General features: G+C 41.9%; 1 protein-coding gene across 5 annotated transcripts in view; it reads right to left on the minus strand.

The window, feature by feature from the left end:
* Nucleotides 1-20,918, minus strand: part of LINGO2 (leucine rich repeat and Ig domain containing 2) — a 536,253-nt gene that overhangs the window by 305,865 nt on the left and 209,470 nt on the right. For 2 of the 5 annotated variants that reach the window (XM_083719062.1, XM_083719061.1), the window contains exon 3: nt 1,741-1,827. The exons of the other annotated variants lie outside the window; for them this stretch is intronic. The gene's annotated coding sequence lies outside the window, so the exon portion shown is untranslated. The remainder of the gene's footprint in view (nt 1-1,740; nt 1,828-20,918) is intronic. 5 annotated transcript variants of the gene reach the window in all.

The following is a 20,918-nucleotide window of genomic DNA, read 5'->3' on the forward strand; positions in this document are numbered from 1 at the left end:
AAGGCAGCAGGGTAAGCGTGTGGGCAGCAGATCAGTAGCCTGGCATTGCAGAGAAGCAAGTGGCCTCCCTCTACTGGTGGCACTGTGTGGGAAACATGGCACAGCCCAGCAGTCTCCAAAACAGCACTAAGGGAGTATGTTAGTTTAAGTGTGTTCTGTCAAATGTAGTACATTTTTGCAACCAACTTTTCTACCCCATGAGTACATTCTTATCGTTTATGTTTTTAAAGAAAAGAAGAAAAGGCCAGAGGTTTCAGCAAATTTCATTTACGGTAGCCTCCTGCGTGGGTACAATAAAGTTGGCAGCAATGCAGTTTTGTCATAAAACCAGCACAGATGCCTCTCACATATAGTGACCTTGCAATGGCCATACATGAGATTCATAAGAGTTTCATGGCAATCTTTTTGGGGCTTAGATGTATGATCTAATAGGGGATGGGTATTGGGGTGGACAGAACACAATTTGTCAGCAAAAAACCAGTTCCTTTAGCATCTTTAGCCACAAATAAAGGCACCCTCCTCTGTGTAGGAAATTTTCTGTAGAGTTTTCAAATCCTTTGCTGTGGAATATTTTCAATCTATGATTTACAAAATGAAACTTTTCAGGAATTCTGCCAAAGAAACAAAGAAGCAATGAGTTTCTCATTAAGAAAAATACTCCTGTTCTTTAAGTACAGTTGTACATTGGATCCCGAACGCCTTGAGACTTAAATGTTTTGGTTCCCAAGTACTGCAAACCTGGAAGTGAGTGTTCCGGTTTGCAGATGTTTTTTGGAAGCCGAACTTCTGACGTGGCTTCCGTGGTTTCCAATTGAGTGCATGAAGCTCCTGCAGCCAATCATAAGCCATGACTTGGTTGTCGGATGTTTTCAGAAGTCAAACGGACTTCCAGAATGGATTCCGTTTGAGAACCATAGTATGACTTTATGCATCTTTACATTTGTTTGGCACGCACTCAGTGGCAAAGAGTGCATATAGAGTTTAGAAAGTTCCACATTCAGTGGGCAGGACAACAAAGATAATTCATTAAAAGGGGGGCCAATCTTCAGAGAACTGTTCAAGACCTGCTTTGCGGAAAGATGAGTTTCAAGATCAAATGACAAAAACCCAAGTGTGTTTCAGAGTATTTGTTGCAGTTACTTTGTAATACTTTGTTCCTCAGCACACGTGTGACTTATATTTTTTCTTCTGCTGCTTCTCATACAACAGCCAAAGTGAGAGAAACAAACATCTCATTCGTGATGAGATATGTGAGCACAAGTGGTAGGTACAGCTCAACACATTGGAGGTGTGCAAATTCCCCCTTTCAATGTTATATTGTATGTGTGAAACAAAGATCTGTGAGTTGCTTGCATATCCATGGTCTGTGGAGCTCCTTAAATTGGATGGACAACATGTCAAATTAGATTAGACATGTGCAACCCAATAACAAATTCCTGAAAGTCAATCTGTGCTCGAATCCCTTTCCGAAGTGGACATTTTTAGCCATATTCAGATGTAAGACCCACTCACATTAAAAGAACTCTTGGGGGGGGGAGTGGTCATGCACCCCTTCCCCAACATCCCCACTCCCACTTTTGACCTTCACATGTTCAGATTTGTATATTTCGTTTTTAGCAGACCATGCACAGACAGATTTGCAGTCATAGGGTATGTTCTCATGCTGCCCACATCTAATCAGAAACGCAAGCTGCTATCTTTTAAGAAAACCGGGAAAGGCAATTCTTTGAACTCTCTTACCTTTCCCAGCCTGAAGTCTCAGCCCTCCCTGACAGAGCTGCAATAGAGTAAAGAAGCAAACATAGCTCTGGGCACCAGCTTCACAGGCTGCAGACGAGAAAAATAACATTGGAGGAAGTCCATTTCAGTTTCAAAATGTTGACTATATAATGACTGAAAGGTAAGTCTCAAGATCAGAATAAAATGAGTCAAAGCGGGGCTCAACAGAAACATGCCACCAGCCATATGAACTTGTGCACAGCTATTTGAAGAAAAGACAAAGTGTTTTCTTCTGTCAACTTTCTTTCCGCTCAACCCCCTCCATTCCAGGTATGAAGCAACCCACAAACGAAAATGTCACCAAATTTATTGAGTTAGGATGTAGCGTATGCAAGTCTTTGAGCCCTTGGAGGGTTTTTTCACTCTTCCAGAACTCACTCAAAGATGCTGCACTGTCAATATTCTGATGGTGATGCCTTTACCCTGTGAAGAAATTAGAATGTTTTTGAGCACCTCAATGACAGCCTAGCCAGTATCACTCCCCCCAAAACTGAATGGGAATCACAAACATAAGCAGATTTGAGGGGATTTGTGATGTGTCCCTTGCAATTTTAGAAGAAGAGATGGGACATCTTAAGGATTCTCAGGAGTAGGGCTTATGTAGATACTTCATAGTCAACAACAACAACTATTTATTTATTTATTTATTTATACATACATACATACATACATATATACATACCCCGCACATCTGGCTGGGTTTACCCAGCCACTCTGGGCAGCTTCCAACAAAATATTGAAAATACAATAAAACATCAGACATTAAAAAATTATCTAAGCAGGGCTGCCTTCAGATGTCTTCTAAAAGTCAGGTAGTTATTTCCTTGACATCTGATGGGAGGGCGTTCCATAGGGCGGGCGCCACTACCGAGAAGGCCCTCTGTCTGGTTCCCTGTACCCTCACATCTCACAATGAGGGAACCGCCAGAAGGCCCTCAGACCTGGACCTCAGGCTGAATGATGGGGGTGGAGACGCTCCTTCACTTGCAACTATAAGCTCCTAACTGCGATCTTTATTAAGGATTTGAAAAGAGTTCTGTTCCACATCATTACCAGGTCTCCCACTTTTGAGTCAAGAAACTGCTGGACGTTCAATGAACAGTTGCAGAAGCCATGCCTTGCATTTAGAAGGTCCCACGTTTGAACTCTGCCATTTCCAGTTAATAGATCTCAACAAAGGGAACCATTAGAAAAACTGGAGAGTCATTGCCAGATGTTCAAGATGTTCAGTCATTGCTTTTCAGCTCTTCTCTCTCTCTCTCTCTCTCTCTCTCTCTCTCTCTCTCTCTCTGCATCACCTCATATGGGCAGCCATCACAGCAGCATCCATTCCTTGATTTCCTGCTAAATCCAAAAGTGAAGGCTGTCAGTACTGAAGAAGCAAGAGGGATATAAATATGGCAGCAGTGTCTTGGAGGCAGTGTGGGCAGGGCCTTTGTGGTAGACCCAGAGGGCGGAACGAAAAGGTTCTGACCGTCCAACTTTTAGATGCTGGCAGGCATACAATAATTGCATTTTGAGCATTTCAAAACTACTTCATTCTCAATCTGTCAAGCAAATGTATGCCCTCTCTTCTTTTCAGAGATTCTCCCCTTTTCATGCCACAGACACCCCATGCTGTTCCACTTTGCTAGAGTAGCAGCTAGCTTGGCCTCTGTGCCACATTTTAATCAGTCTGCTTCATGTTTCCTCCAAAAGGGAAGTTCAAAGTGGCTCAGCTGCCCTGATATTTTTTTAAAAAATAAAATAAAAAAGCACAGGGGAGGGTGTCAACCACATTAGAGGAGAAACAGAGCCTTTTCCAACTGAAGTCAAAACTGCCTGAGAAGTGCTGGCACCACAACTTTTTTTTTAAAAAAGAAAGAAAACTGCTGTGTTATTTCTCTGTGCAGCTGCCACACCTAGCAGGGAGCTAGGTCTCAACCCCCCTCGTTCGCACAGATGGCATTTTGTGGTGCAAAGGAGACGAGGAGAAAGAGAACCAGGGTGAGGAGAAACCAATGTCCTACAGAGCCCTGGACGAAACAGGATGAGAGTCCTCTCTTATTTTATCACAAAATAGAGCTTCTCACTTGCTGGATTCCTCTCCCCCTCATGCTGGCTGCTCAAATGAACTGACAGCCTAACAGGCTTCTGATTAGGAGCAATGTCTGCAGCTGATATGTGCACTTTGAAAAAGCATTCTACACAATATGCACAGTTCATTCATTTAAGAGGACCGGCAAAGCCCTGACCTTCTGGAACAGACTTGTCTTCAAAGAAGGTGCATCACTGGAGCATGGGGTGGGTGAACGTGCTCCTGCTGTTCTCATTTGCAAGACTGATAAAATCATATCAGGAGAGCAGAATAGTTCTTTCAAAAACAGGTAAATCTTTGGTAAGAGGAAGTGTGGGAAGCCAAAGAGTATATAGGTTACTATGCCAAAATCTGTTCTACCCTCCCCCCCCCCACAAAAAAAACCCTGTTCCCACTGGACTCCTGAGTAAACAAGGGACTTTCCAGTATGAATGCTGAGAGCAACCAAAGCAGAATCCATGACTGATCCAAGGTCACAGTCAAAAAAAGTAGGGTCAGGTGAGAAGTAAAGTCAGAGCAGTCCATGATCAGATTTAAGGACTCAGGAGGTGCTGTGGTCTAAACCACTGAGCCTCTTGGGCTTGCTGATCAGAACGTCAGCAGTTTGAATCCATGCACTGGAGTGAGCTCCTGTTGCTCTGTCCCAGCTCCTGCCAACCTAGCAGTTAGAAAGCACACCAGTGCAAGTAGATAAATAGGTACCACCGTGTTGGGAAGGTAAACAGCATTTCCCTGCACTCTGGTTTTCGTCACGGTGTTCCATTGTGCCAGAAGCGGTTTAGTCATGCTGGCCACATGACCTGGAAAGTTGTCTGTGGACAAAAGCCGGCTTCCTTGGCCTGAAAGTGAGGAGAACAGCAACCCCAAAGTCACCTTTGATTGGACTTGACTGGCTCAGGTTTAGCATAGGCAGAAGATCTGATAGCCAGCACTGGAGTTTTCGAGTTGGAGCTGCTAGAACCACATCCTAACCTCAGCCAACTCCTATCAATTTCCTTTTTCTCCAAAGGTCAGTCTCCCTAGGTGTCTTTCTCCCAAGCCGACTTATACCCCTGAGGAGCACTTTTCCAAATGGGCCAGGTTTCTATCTGGCATTTCAGGTAGATAGAAGGGATCTTAGGAAGATTCTTGTGTGGAAGAAACACACAGCTGGGGTTTCCTTCTTCCTTCATTTTGCAGGATCTCATTACCGATAGTAGTGATAAGCTATTATCAATGACAATTTCACATTGATTTAAGTGTTGATTCCTGTTTCCATTGTGCTGACATGGTAACAAAGAAAACTACGGAAATGCATACTGGCACAGAGTCAATCAATCAAAGAGCCACATAAGAACCTATGAACAATGATGATATATAAATATATTACCGGGGCAACGGACAATAGAAATTACTTGCAGACACCAATGTGCTGTGAGTCAACAGTTTTCCTATCAAAGACAGAGTTAAGAAGTAACTCACTAATAGCAGATTTGAATTCCTCTATAATTCCATCCTCAGTTTCAGAGATTGTGATATATTGGTATATTGTTTAGCTGGTGATATATCAAGATGTTGAAAACCAGACATCGTTCATTCCTACACTTCATAATGTGTGAACGGAGGCAATTTTGTTCTGACAGAATTCAAAGATACTTGTATGTGTGGTAAATTAATCCTTAAAATTAGCTCTGTTCTATTGACTAAAGTTAAAAGTCACAGGAACAATATGAAGCCTAATGTTTTGCTTTCAGCAAAACAAAGATTACAAAGAATACAGTGCATTCAAACTTAACCAGGAAATGAATAATATGGCAATTATGTGGCGTGTTTCACCATGGCAACACCACAAAGCAAAGGTACACAATTTATGGAAACAATTTTAACCCACATTAAATATTTTTGTTACCAACCACTATTTTAGAATGTTCTCAATTGTACATCAAGTACCTGCTGTCAACAATGTATTAGGATGTTAGGGTGCTTTGCATAAAATGAGTAAAGCTTTCTCGCCTTCTTGAAAAGCAACAGTTATTTTGCGCAATCCACATGTTCTCAGGCATGCTAACTGGAGGGTACCAATGTCCTTCCCCCCTTTTTTGGCCAATATATAAGCAATGACAAACCTAGACAGCATCTTAAAAAGCAGAGACATCACCTTGCCAACAAAGGTCCATATAGTTAAAGCTATGGTTTTCCCAGTAGTGATGTATGGAGGTGAGAGCTGGACCATAAAGAAGGCTGACTGCTGAAGAATTGATGCTTTTGAATTATGGTGCTGGAGGAGACTTTTGAGAGCCCAATGGACTGCAAGAAGATCAAACCTCTCCATTCTGAATGAAATCAGCCCTGAGTGCTCACTGGAAGGAAAGATCCTGAAGCTGAGGCTCCAATACTTTGGCCACCCTGGAAAAGACCCTGATGTTGGGAAAGATGGAGGGCACAAGGAGAAGGGGACAACAGAGGATGAGATGGTTGGACAGTGTTCTCGAAGCTACCAGCATGAGTTTGACTAAACTGCAGGAGGCAGTGGAAGACAGGAGTGCCTGGCGTGCTCTGGTCCATGGGGCCACGAAGAGTTGGACACGACTAAACGACTAAACAACAACAACATAAGTATTCACTCCGGCTTGTTGTTTTCTCAGTCCAGTTACTTTGGAATATAAAAGATAACTCATGTTGTTAATTAATTAATTAATTAATTACATTATGATGATTAATATTATGTCCTTTCTGTTCAGGACCCATGTCTGTTGCATCCTTCTCATGCAGCCCTTCTCATGCAGTCTTGCGAAGTAGCGCAAGACTAGCAGGGCAGCATAACTGCCCTCTTTGGGCGCCTGCCTGTTGTGCCTGCCAAGGGTCATGGTTGGGCTGGGGTGCAGCAAGATGCCCCCCATGCACTTGGGGCCACCGTCCCTCTGGCCCTCCCCACATGATGCCACTGATTAGACCTCAAGTCCATGCCAACCATGGAGGATTAAGTGAATTGTAATTCAAAGTACAGTGGTACCTCGGGTTACATACGCTTCAGGTTACATACGCTTCAGGTTACACACTCCGCTAACCCAAAAATAGTGCTTCAGGTTAAGAACTTTGCTTCAGGATAAGAACAGAAATCGGGCTCCGGCAGTGTGGCAGCAACAGGAGGCCCCATTAGCTAAAGTGGTGCTTCAGGTTAAGAACAGTTTCAGGTTACGAACGGACCTCCGGAACAAATTAAGTACTTAACCCAAGGTACCACAGTATCTGGAAGACACCAGGCTGGGGAAGGCTGTTTTATGGATATCTTCCCTTCTGTGGACCTATTTCCATGCCACCATGTTTGCATCTTTGCTTTCGTTAAGTGTTAGGCCCTATTGAAATGGAAGTACGTCAAGTTACAAGGTGCACTCTCTCCTTACAGCCTCTGCGTTCAACTTGTTCCAATTTTACATTAAAATAATTATAACCCCATGAAAATTGCTGGCATGCTGGCACTTATTACACATAATTTGGAAGCATACAATAGGTAGAGGTAATTTCGGTTCTATTTCAGAAATATCTTTAGGCATGCAATAACAGTTGACTATTAAATAATTCCCCAGATATTCCGTAAAAAATGTATTCCGCTGGGGAAACACATGAGCTTGTATAAATAAAGCTGGTGGGCCGTATTAATCCGAATGCTTTTGTCATATACCTATTAACTACAGGAAAGCCAATTAGGGGAAAAACCACTCCACCAATTGAAGGCCGCTTTTCATGTTTGTTTTGTATCTAAAAGGGCTTATTGTTGACAAAGGCTAACCTAGCATTGCGGGCAAAAAAAATCTGCATTCAGCTCCACTCCCACATGAAACCGACGCGTGGTATGGAGAAAGTACACTCTTGAAAAATCAATATTGCCTATACCAAATTTAAGTGAATGTATTACTGCTATGTGCATAGTTATAAAATGTCACAGATTACCTCCACAGAGTCCTAGCTCAAGCTTTTTAAAAATGTCGTCCTCTCCCTAACTAGAGGAGCACCCCAATGTTCAAATGCCCAAAATTCAAAACTAAAGTGAAAGAGATGCAGTGGATATTAAAAAGATTCACTGCATGTGTTTTATTGTGCTGAATAATAACCAGAGATATATATGTTCTAGAGCTATAATCACACAATACCTGAAACCTGGGCTGAGTAAGAACACCCTTGTCTGGAAAGCTGTTACATTCACTGAATTGTCATCTCTAGATACTGTCTGCTTCTAGGTTATTTGGTGTCCACTTAGGTTATCTGCGTTCAGATGTATGTGTGTGCATCACCTTTCCATATGGAACATGAAATACACTATAAATAACAATCGGTGATATCTGACTAAGTTATCCTCTGAGTATAACCTCTGAAATCAGTGACTCAAGTCTATTGATTTCAGTGGGTACCCTCAGAAAAACAATACTGCTGGCTCATCTGAAAGCAATAAACGATGTCATATTCTGGTTTGTTTTCAGTCAAATCAAATTAGAATGTTTTCATCTCAAATTTCCCTCTTTGTGGAATTCCCTCCCATCAGATGTCCATGAGAGAAATAACTATACAACTTTGAGAAAACATCTGAAGGGTGGCAGCCCTGTATCGGGAGGTTTTTAGTGTTTGATGTTTTATTATCTTTTGACATGTGTTGGAAGCCACCCATAGTGGGGAAATAAATAATAATATTGTTTGTTGTTGTTGTTGTTGTAGTAGTAGTTGTTGTATTTTAAATGAGATCCCTGGCTACTGACAGCTTATTTTATGTTATTTTATGTTAATCTACCAACAGTTCTCAAATTGCTTTGTAGTCTTGAATCTTCTCTCACCATTACAAATTATCCCACCAGTAGTAAGCATAAGGTTTTGTTATTTGCAGGCCATTTTTGCAGTATTTTTTCAGCCGGAACTTGCCAGAACTCAGTACCAGCACCTCTCAGGTTGGTGCTATTGCCATTATAAGAGAACAAGTGTTCATAGTGAGTTCCGGCACCTCTTTTTCTAGAAAAATAGCACTGGTATGTTGAAATATCAAGCAACCTTTCTTAAGCATTGGAGTGATCATTCCTTTTGGGAGACCAGGCTAAAACTGAGCGATTGATACACATTTTAATCTTGAACATAGGAAGTCCCAAGCACATGTATAAGGGGAAAAACAACAACATGTCAGGGTGATGTGTCATACTCTACCACATTATGAAAAGCAAATTCAAAGGCGGATATTTCCAACAGCACACTTTTGCTACTGCACAGGGATACTTTTTTGTATCATAATCTTGTATGCTAATGGAAATGCTCCCATTTGCCTCTCACACTTTACTAACTACAGTTTCCAGGATTCCTTTAAATGTGCCATGGATGTGCTTTAAATGTATGGTGTGGATCTGCCCAAGGGGAAAAGAAATACGTCAAGCAAACATGTCCATCTACCCTAGAAGCTGAGGCTTTTTGTGTGTGCAGTCGAGTTAATTTTCGAAACGCATGAAAGAAAACAAGAAGCAAAATTGTTCACACAATGTAAGAATGGATTTGTAACAATGTAATTCACAGAATGAGTGGCAGCAAATTATAGTAAAAGAGCAGAGCAGTTCTCCATTGTTTAAATTTCTGTTATAAATGGTAAAGAGATAAGGAGAAAGTATACTTGGTAGGCTGATTCTCTGCTTATTGTCTAAATTTGTTGGCCAAGAAGGGAGGAGGGAGAACACAACCACTTTAAAGGGGTAAATGTTAAGTGTTATTTTTCTTCCTTAATAGCTTTGTTGTTGTTTAGTCGTTTAGTCGTGTCCGACTCTTCGTGACCCCATGGACCAGAGCACGCCAGGCACTTCTGTCTTCCACTGCCTCCCGCAGTTTGGTCAGACTCATGTTTGTAGCTTCGAGAACACTATCCAACCATCTCATCCTCTGTCGTCCCCTTCTCCTTGTGCCCTCCCTCTTCCCCAACATCAGGGTCTTTTCCAGGGAGTCTTCTCTTCTCATGAGGTGGCCAAAGTATTGGAGCCTCAGCTTCAGGATCTGTCCTTCCAGTGAGCACTCAGGGCTGATTTCCTTAAGAATGGATCGGTTTGTTCTTCTTGCAGTCCATGGGACTCTCAAGAGTCTCCTCCAGCACCATAATTCAAAAGCATCAATTCTTCGGCGATCTGCCTTCTTTATGGTCCAGCTCTCACTTCCATACATCACTACTGGGAAAACCATAGCTTTTACTATACGGACCTTTGTTGGCAAGGTGATGTCTCTACTTTTTAAGATGCTGTCTAGGTTTGTCATTGCTTTCCTCCCAAGAAGCAGGCGTCTCTTAATTTCGTAACTGCTGTCACCATCTGCAGTGATCACGGAGCCCAAGAAAGTAAAATCTCTCACTGCCACCATTTCTTCTCCTTCTATTTGCCAGGAGGTGATGGGACCAGTGGCCATGATCTTCGTTTTTTTGATGTTGAGCTTCAGACCATATTTTGCACTCTCCTCTTTCACCCTCAATAAAAGGTTCTTTAATTCCTCCTCACTTTCTGCCATCAATGTTGTGTCATCTGCATATCTGAGGTTGTTGATATTTCTTCCGGCAATCTTAATTCCGGCTTCGGATTCATCCAGACCACTCAAAATCATAATGCTGTGATTAATTTGGAAAGCTTTTACTCTTTGTTCCACCTGCGTCTAATTAGAAATGTCATGGCTTAGAATAAAAAATAAATAAATAAAACTTGTGGGAAGCCAATTATGAACGCAGTTGCTAGGACCTCTGCTGCATCTGCATTCCAGCAAGTTCAAAGATTGTGCATCACTCTATCCCAGACCAAACACAGCAACCCAAATAGATTAAAAATGTAACAGGATCAGACTTTGTGTTTTGTTCCTGAAAACTTCCACTGGCACAGCATTTCCACAAGGATTATGTGCTTAATTGAACATATGCAGGCCTCAGAATGAGAGCTCACAAATAGTTCAAACTTGCCACAAAGCACACACATTTCCCTGTTCCGACAAATGAGTGATGCCAAACAGCTTTCCAGTCACAGTAACAGCCAAGCACACATTACTGGCTGAAAGGGCAGCATGCCATTGTACATGTCAGCATGGTTTGATGTGCAGCAAAATCTCCCGTTCTATGTGCATACCACTGGGTGGAGATGGTGAAGGGATGTCTTAGCTCAATGTGCATTATCAACATCTGCTAACATTAGCAGTAGGGTCAGGCTGAAGCTAGCTTGAGCAGCAGGAGCAGCTACTCACTCACTCCTCGTAGGCATCACAACCAACCAAGGCAAGTGCCTAGGCTGCTCTTGATGCTTCAACCAGTAGCCCTCACTGTTGCTCGGCCTCATTTCAGTGTTAAAGACTTGAGGGGGGAGGAGGAGGAAAAAATGGGGATGAAATCAAATTATGGAGTGGAAAGAAGTTAGCATGGAGGTCCAGGTTGTGAAGGGGGAAACAATGGACAAATAAGGCAGGGCAACTATTGATAGGAAGAATAATGGAAGAAATGAGTTGTTGACTTCAGGTGAGATTCAGCCATGTTGCTGATGCAGATAGCTCGGAACACATGAAATCAAATATAAAATTGCTTGCTTGCTCTGTTTCTTTCTAAAGAGCAAGGGGAAAGCCCTCCAAATCTAGCTAGCAAGTTGGTCACAAATTATCAGGTTAATATTTTGGGGGTGCATCTTGTGGTCTCACACTGTAAATTTTGCTTTGCTGTTTTGTGCATTATTTAATTGCTTATTTTCTTTAATTGGTCTATTGCAGATTTTACTATTATTTTGGTTCATATTGTATTGTAAACTTCCCTGGGATAAATATTATGAAGACCAGTATATAAATGTCCTAAATAAATAAATTACTATATAAAGCAAAGAAACTCATCCATGAGAAACTCAGGCTGCCATCCTAAACACACTTATGAGGGAGTCAGTACTATGGCACGCAACAGGACATACGAATGAGTAAAGATGCGTTAGATGGGGTTCCTCTTTAGTCAGCTGGTCTTGATTTATTCCATGCACAACACTTTGCTTTATCCCCCACAACCCCCCAAAATTAAAACTTATCAGGGCTTTAAAAAGTGGAGGAGAGAAAGCAACAGGCAGAGCAGATAATACAGACCACAGTAAGCAAAACTCTGAAAGAACATCATGAAGATTAGAATAAAACATTAACTAAGACTTTTCCCTCATGCTGAGGCAGAGGGGTTCCATTTTTACCCAACAAAGCTCTGGGTCACCACAGAGGGTAATAGATAGATTTTCTCTTCCTGTGATAAAACCAAAAGAATCATTTGATTCATAAATACTGATATCTAAAGAATGAGAACTTGAAGAGGGTATTTCAGAGGAGACGATAATTAAAGATCCTATCTCCTGGAGTTTTAGTTCCCTTACAGAGAAGCTTTTATTGAATTATTAGCAGTTTCTGGATTATCCTAAACAGTAACCTTTCTGATACGAAGTGTTTTGAGTGCTGATTTTTAATTAGGGATAGCTGCACCACAGAACAGTTCTATCAAAATTCGAAGAGAGTCGTCAAAGACCATCGGCCTTTCATTGTTGTGTCTGTCATGAGATTCCTTTTTAACATTCATGGACAGATTACTGCTAGTACATGCAAGCCTCCTTTTTGTCCCTTTTAAGGGCTCATTCTTATGTTACCTTTGAGCCGCAGTTGATGCTGATGTGGAAAGTAAATTACAGGAGGGATAGGGTACCAGTCAGTGCCGGATTTATGTATAAGCTAAACAAGCTATAGCTTAGGGCCCCACTCTCTTGGGGACCCCCCAAAATACACTTCTTCTTAATTGTATTTCACTATTAATATACTTCTTCTTAATTGTATTTCAGTTCAACCATTACTTTGATAAAAGACATATATTGTTATGTGAAAATGAAAACAGTGACAATTTGTTGTTGACTAAGGACAGCTGGACATTGCCTTCAGTAGCTTAGGGTCTCATTGAACCTTAATCTGGCCCTGGTACCAGTGACCCTCCACATCAGGGGCCAGCAACGTTTTCAGTTCCATGAGCACTTTTGGATTTCGGAGCGAGAGCTGTGAGCACAATCTCCTCCAGTCATGCTCTCCCCCCCCCCCCAGTGGATCACCCCCACCCTACCCCATGACAAAGGAAGAGTAAGCATGTGCACACAATTCACTTTTCAAAGTGATTGGGGGTAAGAGTCAGTTCTGCTATAATTAATATGAACCTTGAAAAACACACAGCGGAGTGCTATTCAATCGAGTTTTACTCAGGGTTGGCGAACTGAAATGAATGGGTCTTAATTTCAGTGGGTTTACTCTGAACAAAATTGAGCTGGCCATCACTCAAAAAGAGGAAGTGGGAAAGATTGCTGCTCTTCCACCTTTCTCTTTCCGCTTTATGTATATTTCCAAGACTGGAATGCGGGTGGCACTGTGGTCTAAACCACTGAGCCTCTTGGGCTTGCTGATCAGAAGGTAGGCGGTTCGAATCTGCAGGATGGGGTGAGCTCCTGTCACTCTGTCCCAGCTCCTGCCTACTTAGCAGTTCGAAAGCACAACAGTGCAAGTAGATAAATAGATACCGCTGTGGTGAGGAGGAAGACGGCATTTCTGTGCGCTTTGGTTTCCATCACGGTGTTCCATTGCACCGGAAGTGGTTTAGTCATGCTGGCTACATGACCCAGAAAGCTGGTTGTGGGCAAACACTGGTTCCCTTAGCCTGAAAGTGAGACAAGTGCCGCAACCCCATAGTCACCTTTGACTGGACTTAACCATCCAGGGGTCCTTTACCTTTTACCTATGTTTCCAAGGGGAATGCAGCCACATCCCAGGAAACAGAATATTGTCCTTATTTTGTTGTAAAATATCACAGAGTGCCCTAAAAACCCACAACTCCTGTAGTAAAGTTAGTAATATTTAGAAAATTATTCTTTGGTCAAGCAAAGAGAGTGAGGCCTTGTGGGAGTTTCATCAGCCACAAGGACCCTGGGAAAGGAGTTGTGTATCTTTTAAACCCCAGACTAGCTGACTCCTCAGCTGAAAGGTTTATTAGAACCAAGGAAGTCTTGATTTAACACCTGTGTTCGAATGTGTGAACATCCCCCCTCCCAGTGATGCTATCTGTCCTTGAATTGCTTGGGAATGTATCGCTGGTTAGTTTCCACGGAAGGGAGGAAGCCTTTGATTAAAAGTTGAATTCTAAATTGGCCCAGCTGTCAAAAGGTAAATTGATTGACCAGCAAGCCGATCATTAGCGCATTCAAAAATAATTTGAGTCTTATGATTGGCTTGAAAGTTACGACGCAGGTTGCGAATTGGGAATAAAAGATCAGAGGATTATCTGCTCTTTGCTCTTTGCCTTTACTCTGCAAACCGCAAAGATGCCAGGCTCTATTGTTCCAGCTTAATAGGCCACTATTCATCTTTTGAGATGGAGATCTTCAATCGTCTTCGACTAGCAGAGTCCTAAAGAACTTCAACTGTCCTATCTTTGTGTTAGAGTTGTGAGTATGTAGACTTAGTCATACTATACCAATTTGTTATTTTCTTATCTGTAATGCTCAAAAGAAGTGCCTGCTATTTTAGCATGTTTCTTATGTTATTTTAAAATAAATCTTTTTAGTATGAAACTGTTTTAGTTGTGTGCCTTTCCGGGGGGAATAGCTAAGTCCTAGCCTTACGCCTGGTTACGCTCTACCGTAGAACTTCAGCCTGCAAGACTGTGGATACAGCTTGTGGAGTAGGGGGACGGCCAAGATAACGGGTCACAGCCTTCTCCCTGGGTTGTGCTTTTGGGTCCCCTGGACAAGAGGGAGTGGTGGCAGCTCTACTGAGACCTATTTGTTGTGTTTGATAAAAGTAATACGTCTGCCAACCCTGCCCTGGTGCGTCCTTGCCTGGCCGGAGAGCAGAGGCAGGAGAAGGGAGGGGCAAGAGGTTGGAGGCGACCATTACTACAACTCCCCTTTCCTCTTTGATGCAAATTCCCCAAAGCTCAGCAGGTGAAGTATTATGGAGGGTTTTAAAAATACCACCTCATTAAAGTTGGAGAAATCCCAATGCCTTAAAAAATCATAAGTAACATGTAGTGCAGTCTTTCCTAACCTGGTGCCATCCTGGTGCTGTTTGACTCCAACCCACACCATCCCTGCCCATTGGCCATGCTGACTGGGGCTGATGGGAATTGTAGTCCAAAAAAAAACAACCCACATGGAGGGCACCAGTTTGGGGAAGGCAGATGTAGAGCTTTGTTTCTATCCCCATAAATCTTTGACAGAAGAGTTTAACATCATATTACTATTGTACTTGAACAGTGTATTTAGTGATCCAGAAACTCTTGTCATTGTACACTGGGCACAGTTCCCCTAACAGTTATCTATCTGTATATTTTGCTGACTGCAGCAATGATAAATATTTCATCATATTTTATTCCTGCACAATAAATTCCCTCACAGTGAAATTAGTTCCTATAATTAAGTCTTTGAACAAAGCTGAGGTGTACTGAAATATAGTTAAGATGATGCTGGGATATAAGCAAAGGAAAGACACCATGAGCAATAAAAAAGTAAGTATAGAGTTATGGAGTAAGTAGCCCTTCCAGCTGTGAGACTGAGCTTCGAAATTAAAACAGTAGCTATGGCTGAGCAGGCAAAAAGATTCAGTTTAGATGAAACTGGTCCATTAATTAATATAATATAGTTTAAGTGTTCTTTCCCAAAAGACTGCATCCACCACACTCACACACGACAACTGCATATCCTCCAATATTTCTCCAGCGAAGATAGGGACATCCAGTTTCTTCTTCCATGCAAATGAATGCAACTTTTGGCCATTGCTTAGTAGTAAAGCCCTTGGTCTGCAGGCAAAAAGTCCCACTTTAAACCCCGGGCATCTCCAGTTACGGCTGGGAGAGATCCCCGCCTGAAATCCCGGAGAGCCTATTGAGCTCCCATCAAGCACAACTGTCAGGCTTTGGGGAACCCGATCCCTCTCATGGTGGCAGCCAAGAAGCAAAGAAATGATAAAAGTTCTTACCATGTAATTTATTCAGTAATTCACAGAGAGCGACGAAGGAATGCAGTCTTCCCTAAAGAGCAGCGCTGCTCCAAGTAAAGTCCCACCCTCCTTCTTCTCTCCATTCTACGTCACCCCTGTGTCAGCTAATCTGAGCTTTCTGCCTCTGAGCTCTCTGTTCTACTACCCTTAGTGCCTGCCTGGTTCTGGGAGAGGGGTGTGTGTCAGGAATGCTTTCCAAGGACACTGAGTTTGTCAGCTGTCTCTCCCCTGGTGCTTCTTCTTCTTCCTGCTTTTCCTCTTCCGATACTTCCCAACTTCTGCTCTCTGCAGCCTCTGAACTATGACCTTCTGCAAACCACTGTTCTAAATCTATACTGTCCTCCTGATTTCAGGAAGGTTCAGGAGAAGGGGGGCAGTCCTCACCATTCCTCCTCAGTCCAGCCCCTGACACCAGCTGATGGCGATGGGAGTTGTGGTTCGGCAGCATCTAGAGGGTGCTGCATTGGCTATCTCTGGTGCAGGGTATGGGCTAAAGGAAGTTAAGTGGGTCTGAATCTGAGCAACATCATGGGAGGAATGTTTCTAGCTACTTTGTGCTTTGATTATTTTTAATAATAATCACCCTGAGACCTATGGGTATGGGACGGTATACAAATTTTATTAAAGGTAAGGTAAAGGTAAAGGAACCCGGGACAGTTTGTCCTTTCAAAGGCGACTATGGGGTGCAGCGCTCATCTTGCTTTCAGGCCAAGGGAGCCAGCATTTGTCCACAGACAGCTTTCCGGGTCATGTGGCCAACATGACTAAACCACTTCCGATGCAATGGAACACCATGACAGAAGCCAGAGTGCACGGAAACACTGTTTACCTTCCCACCACAGTGATACCTATTTATCTACTTGCACTGGCATGCTTTCCAACTGCTAGGTTGGCAGGAGCTTGGACAGAGCAATGGGAGCTCAGCCCCGTCGAGGGGATTCAAACCGCCAACCTTCTGATCAGCAAGCACAAGAGGCTCAGTGGTCTAGACCACAGTGCCACCTGCTCCCAAAAATGTTACCTTAAATTTTGCTAACAACAGCAGCAACAATAGCAGTAGCAGCAGCACAGGGACTGACATCAGCTGTTGTCATGTGTCCTCCCTTCCCATTTTTGTGGGCAAACTACTTTTGTGCCATGTCCATTCTTTTCTCATTTCACTTATTCTCTGAGAGTAACTCAGCAGTTGAGCAATTTACTGTGATGAGTACTTGATGAAGACAGACCATTTTCAGAGAGACTGCTGTAATTCTGGTAAAGAAGGAGGGGGGGGCATAAAGACGTCAGCAAGATGACAAAAGCATGGCATATGTACAGTGTACTTTGTTGCGAGTGAAGCATGAAGGAAAGTCAAAGGCAGACTTCATTATTTCAGTAAGTCCCACAATCTAAAATGTGTCACTATTTGTGACAGCAAATTGAAGTGCTCTGAGGAAGTTCTCAAAAGGGGAGATGACAGAATCACAAAGTTGCATTTGTATCTAATGTAAAAAGAACTACAGAGGGATCATTAAAATGAAACTCTTCATGTAGCTGCATAATAGATGTAAAACACACTTTTCCAGAGGAAAGGGTACTATCTCATTTGAAATTTAAATGCAAGAAATGACAAAGCAATGCCAATTACTTTTGGATAATAGCCTTCTGCACTGCAGAGTCAAAATGGACATTTGCAGTGCCCTTTGTATTCGAGGAGCTCCTTTGAGTCACTCAACGTGGATTTGATTACTAAATTAATAGAATTTATCATATTTTATCAAATTTAGGGCATATACAGTTGCCCGATAAATGGTTGCTTCTGATTACACAAACTGTCTTTGTTGCAAAAGGTTATGACTTTTATAAAGAGCAACACGGCAGAGTTACAATATATTCAGATCAAAAGGGTTCCTAGCTAATCAAGGCTTGGGCACTTGGAAGCGCTGCCATTTGCTGTGACTTTGAGAAGTTCTGTCAGTGTCATCAGTAGATACCAGCATCTTGCAATCAAGTTTTAAATCTAGGCCAAACCTAATCCTCCATTATCTCAGAAGGGTTTGGCTGCTTTCGTCATTTCATTTAGTGTGGCATTATTTTTAACCCACCCTAGGACCAAAGGCAAGGTAAAGGCAAAGGACCCCTGGACAGTTAAGTCCAGTCAAACTTGACTATGGGGTGTGCGGCGCTCATCTCACTTTTCAGGCCGAGGGAGCCAGTGTTTGTCCACACACAGCTTTCTCATCAAACACATCCTTTCAGTAAGTCATGTCATTTACTTTTATAGAATAGAATCATAGAATTGCAGAGCTGGAAGGGTCCACAAAGGTAATCTAATCCAACCCCCTGCAAATCTTTCACCCAATGGGGACTCAAACCCATGAGCCTGAGATTATTTTACTTTTACTTTCAAGGAAATAAACAACTACTTAACTTTTAGAATACATCTGAAGGTAGTCCTGTATAGGGAAGTTTTTAATGTTTGATGACTTGCTGTGTTTTAATTTGTTGGAAGCCCCCCAGAGTGGCTAGGAGAACCCAGTCAGATGGGAAATAAATAAATAAATAAATAAATAAATAATATTAAGCAAAAAAAATTCCCCATGCATAGGGTCTTTTCAAGCTCCTCTCTCCCCTTATGGTTTATGTTGCTTTCACACATAAATGCTAGATGAGGGCTAAAAGGTAAAAACAAAATAAAACATAAAACCTTTAAGAAGTACCTGCTTTCTTGATAGTGAAACACATAAACACCATGACACATTTTCAGTTGAAATAAAGTAAACATGGTGGGCAGAAGGTTTGAATTAAAAAATAAAACATGGCAATTAGTTTAAGTGTTATCGTATTTTACTTTGAAAACCTTTGATAAAAATTTGATTTAGAACATAAAAAGGGGGGAGATAAAACCTTGCATAACTAGCTGATTGCTCTGATGACTAGTAGAGAACCAGATAATTACGCTACTACTTTAGAAAATAATAGTTTGAGAAAGAGCACACAAGCTTAATTTTCCATTTGTGTGTGGAGGGAGGAGGACTTTTCAAGTTTATTGTACAACAGCAGGAATGAAAGAACAAAACAAAACCCATGACCTAGAAGTGCTCCTCTTGTTACATAGAAGAGCATAGTCCCTAATGGGAAATAGAGAAAGGGAAAACAAAATCACTACCCATGGCTTATGAGTCTCATTCGCTATCTCTAAAGCGCAGAGAGGATGGTTTTAGGCCATTTTCTATTGGCATAATCAATCTTAGAGGGAGGGGAGGGAGTTTGACCTCAGGTCTAGGACCAGTAGAGTCCCTTTATGCCATAGTGGCTTCAGATGGATTGACTGGCCATGCTTTCCACTAGGAGAAAGGAAATTAACACTTGACACAGATTTCTCAGCAGAGGAAAATGAAAGGAATCATTGAACATTTATCTTGTTTGGAAAGGTGCGGTTTCCCCGGAAAGCACAGAAACCTTTTCGTCTTCTCACTTAAATGAGGAAAAATAGCGGAGGTGGAGGACTCTAACAGATGCCAGCAGACAGTCAGTTTTCCTCTGGTCTTAAAATGGAGGCTGCGTTGCAAGATGGCTGACAGACAAGCACCCAGTCCAGAAAGACAGCATAGTTCTAAAACTGAGAGAACAAGCCCCTTTCCAGCCCAACCCATCTACCGCATGTTTGCTGGTGGCGTTTCCATTCAGAACGGAGTCTGATTCACTCTCCTTTCTTATTAATGAACCAAAGTCGTAGCATATGTCATGCAATGTGCAGAGTGGAGGCTGATTCAGCTAGAAGCCCCCTCCTCCACCGAGGAAGACAAGAGCCTTTGCCAAGCCCATTTCTCAAATGTACGCACTTCCACTTGAAAGAGCCTGCTCACTCAGCAGTACTCCAGCCAGGACGGAGAGTGCTTCTCCTCCATGGCATTCATTTAGACTGCGATTCGTGAACAAGACATGAGCAGCCTCTTATTGATCAGCCTTTTCTAATGGACACTAAAAGCCCCAAACACCCCAAAACCTCTCACCATGAGTAATGATTCAGAATGTTTGGGAACAGAATATTGCCTATGTAAAAGCAGACGATGCAGTAATAATAATAAACTAATCTGTCAAAACATGATCCAAATGTAGCTCCACACCATCTGAAAAACTATTTCCAGCAATGTAGAGTAATGAAGTGTCTTATGGGTGAGAGACCTTTCCCTAAATGTAAAGAACTGAAGACAGTTCTTCAGCTCTGAAAGACTGAATAAGACACCATCTAGTCCAATATCTCATTTCCAGCAGCAGCTAACCAGAGAAGCCGAAAAGCAAAGCATGAAGGCAACTGAGCTTCCAGCAATTTATATTTAAAAGGACAGTGACTTTGAACTTGGGAGGATCAATTTAATTGTATATTTTTTGAATAAATTTTAGTAGAGTTTATAAAGAGAGATACAAAACTTAATATCAGATATATATTTTTTAAGCCAACATTAATCTAAATAAAATAAAATACACGGAGGAAAAGAAAAAGGAAAGGAGAAGAAAAAAAGAAGAGAAAGTGTTTATAAGAGATAGAAAAGAACGTAGCAGAGAAAATAGAAAAGATAAATTACAAAAATTAAAGAAGTTCCAATTCTTTTCATTTGTCCACTATATATAAACAATATTCACTTCATCCACTCCAAAATAACACCTAACAAAAACTCTTTCTATAAACCAACATTATTTTCAACCCCCAAATCCACATGTCATTGTTTCATTTTCATGCCAAAAGTCTATAAGAAGTTTCCAATCTTTAGTACCAGTAAATGTTAACAATGATATTTCTCTAATTAAACATGTCAATTTTGATTATCATGGCTAATACACTTTGATAGATCTTCTTCTTCTTCCAAACTGGTGTAATCCTATTTAAGACACTGGCTCTCATAACATCCTGTGGCAGTACATTTGATAAGGTGATTGCACATCCAAACACTTTTTTCTTAATCCATCAGGAAATGCTACAAGCCCATGGGGTCATTTGAGTTTATCTTTTCCTGTATTGTGCCATTTCCATGAAGTCACTTCCAGGTGCAGAGACCATACTGTGTATAGCAAT

The sequence above is a fragment of the Podarcis gaigeae genome (assembly GCF_964106915.1).
Source record: "Podarcis gaigeae genome assembly, chromosome: 17".
NCBI lineage: Eukaryota > Metazoa > Chordata > Lepidosauria > Squamata > Lacertidae > Podarcis > Podarcis gaigeae.